Source organism: Mus caroli, chromosome 14 (assembly GCF_900094665.2).
Source record: "Mus caroli chromosome 14, CAROLI_EIJ_v1.1, whole genome shotgun sequence".
Taxonomy (NCBI): Eukaryota; Metazoa; Chordata; class Mammalia; order Rodentia; family Muridae; genus Mus; species Mus caroli.
The window spans coordinates 90,735,217-90,741,465 of record NC_034583.1 but is presented as its reverse complement, the minus strand read 5'-3'; positions in this window follow the sequence as shown (position 1 = coordinate 90,741,465).

Here is a 6,249-nt window from a genome sequence, read left to right as displayed (position 1 = left end):
GGGAGAGGATCAGTTTTCACATGTTGCCCTCTGACCTTCACATATACAAGTGGCATATGTACACATAAATAGATAGATAAATAAATGTAATAAAATTTTTAAGTCCAGACCTATTGCTAACATATCTAGAGTTGAGGCAACAAGATACGATTATACATTAATACATAGATAATTTATTTTCTATCATCATAACTTATACCAAATGCTATAGGAGTTCTAAGAACTGTGGGATTATGGAATGCGAAGAGATGATTGAAAGTGAGGAATTCTTTTTCATGTAAAGCAAATTCCTGAGTCACACGGGAGAAAGCAGGTTCTGACTACCTGAGGCATCTACAGAACTTCAGATAAGTCACAAGAATATAAGAATAATTCTGCACTGGGAGTAGGGTGGAGAGCGAATGTTTGTGGATTTGTAGTATTCAGCATATACAAGCAACTTGGCATAGATAATGGCTGGTTCTGGTGTCAACTTGACACAAGCTAGAGTTATCATAGAGAAAGGACCGTCCATTGAGAAAATGCCTCCATGAGAACCAGCTGTAAGGTATTTTCTCAATTAGTGATCAAGGGAGGAGAGCCCAGCCCCTTGTGGGTGGTGCCATCCCTGGGCTGGTAGTCCTACGTTTTATAAGAAAGCAACCTGAGCAAGCCAGGGAAAGCAATTCAGTAAGCAGCACTCTTCATGGCCTCTGCATCAGCTCCTACCTCCAGGTACCTGCCCTGTGTGAGCTCCTGTCCTGTCCTGACTTCCTTTGCCATGAACAGCAATGAGCTGAATAAACCCTTTCCTGCCCAATTTGCTTCTTGGTCATGATGTTTTGTGCAGGAATAGAAACCCTGACTAAGACACCATGTATATATGCTCACCATGAATGTATTTGCTTTTTAAGACATTAGTAGATAAATATCCTAATATTACTATCTGGAGAAGTCAAGAGAGGAAATATTTGCATAAAATGCAAATTCTGTATGTTCAATCAGTTGGCTGTGCTCTTCCTCTAATCACCATTGCTGGGATTGCTCTAAAATGGAAAGGGCGGCATTTTTTTTCTTAGAGCTTTTGTGCAACTTCATAATCTTTACAGTGTTTGGGGGTTATGATTTAATGGAAAGGCATTGCCATACAGCTTTTCTAGGACAGACCTGAGAAATGTCTGACCTTCCACTCGGAGCAAGTTGCATCTCCTCCTCTTTGCCCACCAGTGCTGAAGGCATTAACTGAGCTGATATGGTCAGCAGACTCAGAGCACTCTCTGGTCCTACTTCTATCTGGTCGCATCATGCTTCTACCTGTTTCCTACCAAGTGAAACATCAATGACCATAAGACAGCAGGTGAAGACTTGTATCTTACCTACATTACATGCCTTTACATACTACTAAGCAAATACTATTGTATATATTACTAAATTGCCTATGATCATTAAGTTCTAATAAAAAAAGCCATCTTTTGTAACATATTATCTTTCTCCAGTACTTATTATCTTTAGATTCTTTTGTTCTAGGAAGTCAAAAAATCTTACTCCAGGCACCAAAGCAACTACTCCAGAACCTTAGAATTAAAATAAGAAGAAACAGCTCATGCCATGTTTGGCATTCCATGGGCTAGAAGGGGAACATCTGATGGAGGTCCGTTATCCAACAACACATTGTCACTATGCCTAGAAATAAGTCTACCTTTAGTCTTGGTATCATAAAAGTGAATATTGTCAAAGCTCATATAGTCAACATGTAACTAAAATTATCCCAAATGAGCAGCAACAGACAGGGTTCTAGGAGAAAAGCATACAACTTGTATGCTGTTGTGTTGGCTTTCAAAGGACCCAGCTTACTACCCACAGTCGCTAATTACAGTATCATAGCTATGCAATTCCTAAATGTCATAAGTCTAATTTGTATTCACTTAATTAGTCGTCGTATTATAGGATACTTTTTTCATTGATGTTTTGGTATAAATAAATAGGGAGTTATTAGAAACTGAAACATACTGCCTCCAGGTAATTTCTGAGATCATTTATATGCCGTGTTTTCTTCCAGGTCAAGCATTTTTTAATGTAATTATTCATAATATGTATTGCAAGAGCTCCATTTATTATGCTCAATAAATAAACCAGGACATATTCTATTAAACCACAAAGTTTTAAGAAAATAAATTATCATCAGTTGTTAGTGGAAACAGGGTAAGCATCCCCCTTCCTGGTAATTTAGAATAGCGCATTCTGCCCAAGGCAGCATAAGCCTAGTCAATGAGAGTGCTGGGTATGTAGGAGGTATCTCTCTTTCCCTCCTATTTTCTCTTTTCTTGACTACAGTTGTCTGATGGATGCTGTGTGAGGAAGGACGCCTGTTTGTTTGATGTGTCATGGGAAAAGAAACTACTGCATTTTCAAATAAATGTCAGAAATACCTTCTTGACAAAAGAAGTGAGCTTTGGCAATGTACCCTGATGATACTTGCAACAGATAAACAGATGGCTTCTGTGCACATAGTGCCTTGATTTCTGCACGGCCAGAAAGTGTCCATTAGTCATCAATGGGAGGCAATCCCCAGGAAGAGTTGAGCTCAGTTTTATGTACTCCCTGCTGTACTGACATTCAAACCTCTGAAGACACTTGCTTTTCTCGTGTACTTGGGATTTGCAGCTGAAAAATAAAATACATATGTAGTTAGCTATTTTTAAAAGGCAAAATGGAAACATTGTGCTCCTGTTGGAGAGACAGGCAATCCTCTTCAGTGAAAACTAGGGATTTGGTTCAAAGAATACCTGCTTTGAAATATTCACCATAACTCAGGAATGGTAAGACTTCCTTTCCAGGCATGAATGCTGAGCCAAATTCAAAATCCATATTCCAAATGCAGTATATGAAACCCCATTTTTTAATAAGGCCTTGTGTGGAATTCATGTCCATCTGTATTCCATGATTCCAGAAAGAGTTGGCATCTGATTCTAAAGTAAGTGGAGATGATTGGAGAAATTGAAGAAGATGAAAGGTTGTTTGAACATCAACTGCTAAGACTCTCACAACCCAGCCATCAGCGAAAAAGCGCTTATTTCTCCCCAATACTTACTCAACTTATTCTAAATCATCTGGAGCCTTGTGACAATTAAAGTCAGGGATAATTCAGTGGAAAGGGGTACTAGTGCTGTTAGAACTGTCAACACAACAATATATTCTGCATAAGTCAGGAGACGGTAAGAGTGGTACAAAAGGCAAGTAAGCTCTCGGCCCTTCACATCCCACACACAGGGAGGGAAGCAGCTACACCTCTACTGATCCTCATCATTGCCTCATGAGAAGCCCAGACTGTAAAATAGGAAGAAAACTTGGCAGAGAGAACATGCAGAGAGAACAAATAAAAGTAACAGTGGTTAGAAATTTATTTTGCTAATGTAGTGATTCATGCCTGGAGTCCCAGCGCTTGGCACGCACACTGAGTCAGGAGGATTGTACTGAGTTCTAGACACAGAGTTTGGACTATATAGTGATTTCTATAGAATTCTAGAGTGTGGAATGAAACTCTGCCTTAAATTATTTTTATTTTTAAAAAAATCACCAAGTGATTGTGGTTCACAACCTTAATCTCAGCACTTGGGGCAAAAAACAAAACAACAACAACAAAAAAAAACCTCTCAATTCAAGGCCAATCTGGTCTACAGAGCAATAGCCAGGGCTATATGGGGAAACCTGTCTCAGAGAAAACAAAAGAAAATTATTTTTTTGTCTGAAAACAACAAAAAATATACAAAAAAATAAAAAAAAATTGGTAAAATATGTGTTTATTTGAATCAGTTTCTTCGCTTTTGAGGTTACTTCTATGTGCGTATTCCAGATTCAAATTTTCACTAAAAAAATGCACAGAATTCCTAATTTGCTGCCATTTTCTAAAGTCTTCCTTGCTTTGCTTTTCACATTAAGTGGAAGTTGAGTGTATTGTCCGATTTCTCTAGAGAAACACAACTAATAGGAGTGAGAGGAAAGGGGGATAGAGGGGGAAAGAGAAAGAGAGAGACTTAGTTTATTTTTTAGAAACGGCTCATCATATAAGGCTACAATGTCCAAGATCTGCAAAATAGGATGGAGACTCAGAAAGGAATACCAAGTGTACCTGCTGGAGACTGGAGTGCAGCTACATTTTTCACTATGAAAGCCTTCCACTGATCATATAAGGCCTAACTCCATCATAGAGGGTAATCTGTATTCAAACCCTGCTGCTGGATATGTCAATCTCATCAGAAATTCATCCACAGCAGCATCCAGAAGGACAGTTGACCAACTAAGTGAGAATTCTCCCTCAGCCAAATTAGCACATAAAAATAACCAGCATCTTGGTTCTTCATACGCCCTTGGGATGATGTTGCCCTCTTTATCATATTATTTATTGGTTTTCCTTGACCTCTTTCTTTCAGGGTACTTAGAGCATATATATTCTGGTCTCGGGAAAAGCCAGTACTTGGAGACTAGAACCGTTCAATACTAGCTATCATTGGAGCTAAAACCACACTAGCTACCAATGTGAGAGTTTCAGATCTAAACCATGTTCCTGGAACCTGGCTCTGGAACCTTCACCTCATGGGCATCTCTGCCATAGAATCTAGTAATGGAACTTCTGACCTTATTTCATCAAAGGTTCTTTGGCATATATTGAGTTTCAGGAGTTTCCATTTAATAACTAATTTTTCTTTTCATTTTTCAGGTAGTCATAGCTTCCTGAACCTCAATTTTCCTCCTTTATGAAATAATTTAACTATGATAACTTGTAGTAGTTTCTAATCATCTTTATACTTTCATAATAATTATATTTGATTACAATGCACACAAATGCTTTCTCATTGATGATACAGTTAATTACATTGAATATAGTTAACCTCATTTTGAACGATTCACTGTACCTGACTCACTCATGTACCAAGCCTGGTATCAGAATTGCTACCAAACTGAGAATTCATTGTGTCTTATGGTACCATTCTTAGAGGCTCTACCTCCTCCAGGAACAACTTCCTGGATATTTTTTTGGAGTCGTAGAAAGTAAAGGTTATGAACACATAGGAATTATAAGTGAGAACAGACAACAAGCCTCTCCTCTTCCCATGAGCTATCTGACTCCCACTGAATATCATTGCCCCCTTACTTTCTTCTTTCTCTTTGGACATCTCCAGCTGTCTACAAAAGATAGTCAGTCACTGGTTAAGAATTTCATGATCTTCCAGGGGGCATTCTGCAACCTGTGGGTCCATTCTTCTGGGTTACTGTGGCAGACAGATTTCAGGGCAGAAATAGCACAGGGAAGGAGACAGCTACATGGAGTCACAGTCTTAGAGCCTGTCGGTCTGCCATTGTGGAGAAGCATGGTGGTGGAGGGAACCTGTGTCAGAGTCTGTTTACATCATGATGGAACAGAGAGCAGAAGGAGCAGAATAGGACCCAGTGGTAGGTTTAATGCTCAAAAATCTGTTCCAAATGGCCTACTTTGGCCAGCAAGGTTCTGCTTCCAAAAACAAACAAACAAACAAACAAACAAAAACACTTCACTCTCCCATGATAGTGATATCACCTGGTGAATAAGCATCCGATGCAAGATTGCAGAACACAGGTGTTTCAGACACAAGACATGATACCATTCTAGAAGAAAAGTCAAGGTGAAACCTACAGCTGTCTCTGTTACCAAAACCTGGACACATCCTTCACTTAACCTGCATCACATTTTACCCCTACTGCCATTGCTTTATAAAACCCCCAAAGCTGAACTGATGTTGTTGCTTCCTCTCCTCTCCCCAGCAATTACCCTGCCCAATGCTACTGAAGAAAATCAGACAAGTTTAACTTGTTATCACCTCGAATTCCTGCTGCCCATCTTTCTTTTCAATTTTCTCTCCCATTTTCCTCAATTTCAAACATTTCAGTTTCAAACTCCATAAATGTTTTCACCATTATCTGTGTTGAACAGTGGCTTTGCCTCTTGCTACCCGTTGAATATCTCTCTTTCTCTCTCTCTCCCTCTCCCTCTCTAATACTGTTTAAAATATCTTGATATGGGGATGGGTCATTGGGATGCCCAGAGGGTAAATGTACCTGCTCTCAATCCCAACAATCTGAGCAGATCCCAGTATCCTCATGGTGGAAGGAGAGACCCAATTCTTAAGAGTTAACCTATGATTCCATATCTCCGTATATGTGCTCTGACATGGACATTCACACACACACACACACACACACACACACACACACACACAGAGAGAGAGAGAGAGA